Consider the following 1,265-nt stretch of genomic DNA (forward strand, 5'->3'; position numbering starts at 1 on the left):
CACTTTTTTGTTCATCGTTGCGGTATGTCGTTAAAAAACGGTTACAAAAAATTTGACAAAAAAAAAACAAAAATAATTAAGAAACAATGAATAAAAATTCTTCAAAATGTTGAATTATCTATAAAATTAATTTTTAAGAAGATTTTGAACTGAAAAAGTTTTAAATTCATCTTATGATAACGGCAATATACCGATCTTTGGACCAAATTTGGAACAAAATTTCAATATTTGGCAACTCAAGCCGTCCGCTTGGATCTTTGGACCAAATTTGGAACAAAATTTCAATATTTGGCAACTCAAGCCGTCCGCGAAAGTTAAAAAGGGACTTAAAAATCATGGAATCTTGATGAATATCTTGAATGAATAAAATAAACTAAGTAAAATTTAACACAAAAAGTTCACAAAATTAACATTTTTTGAAAATTCAGAATTTCGTATGTAAATTATATTTGGTAATTTATGCTAATACAGAAATAGTACGATTTATTGTAAAAACATACAATTCTAACAAAAGGCAATAAAATTTATGTTTTTTTTTATTTTATTATCCTTTTCTGCAGAAATATGCATTTATTTTGTGAAAAAGTAATAAAAGTGAAAATTGTATGTGACATTTTGATACCATTATTGTACTAGGTTTAATTCCTTCATCTGTAATATCTCTGCGGAGTTCTGAATTTTAAAAATTTTCATATTTGTTGAACTTTTAATACTAAATTTAACTTATTTCAACAATATTCTATTTGTCCATCAACATTTCTTTTAATTTCAGTCCATTTTAAACTTCCGAGAATGATTTTAACTGCCAATTATTGAAAAATTGCTCGAAATTTGACCCAAAAATCGGTAGATTATCATTATCTGTAGACAAATATAAAACTTTTTCATCTCAAAATCTTTTCAAAAATTAATTTTACAGATAATTTAATATTTTGAAGAAATTGTTTTCATTGTTTCTTAATCTTAAGAATTTTTGGCACCTCCGATTCAGCTGTCTGATGCTATATGGCCAATAAAATTAGGAAAAAAATTTAACATTAAGAAGTTAAAAGGATATTATTATATTTAAAATTTAATTTCTAATCAAATCTTTTTGAAGAAATAATTGAAAAATCCGATTTAAAAAATCATTTTTAAGGGGGTGCTAATATTTTAAGCAATAAAATTTTTAATAATATGAATATTTTTTTAAATATATAACATACACATTTTTTTGTTAGGGTTTTTTAAAAACCTACAAAAACTATAAACAAAAAGTGTAATAT

This window comes from Lucilia cuprina, chromosome 4 (assembly GCF_022045245.1).
Source record: "Lucilia cuprina isolate Lc7/37 chromosome 4, ASM2204524v1, whole genome shotgun sequence".
NCBI classification, from domain to species: Eukaryota; Metazoa; Arthropoda; class Insecta; order Diptera; family Calliphoridae; genus Lucilia; species Lucilia cuprina.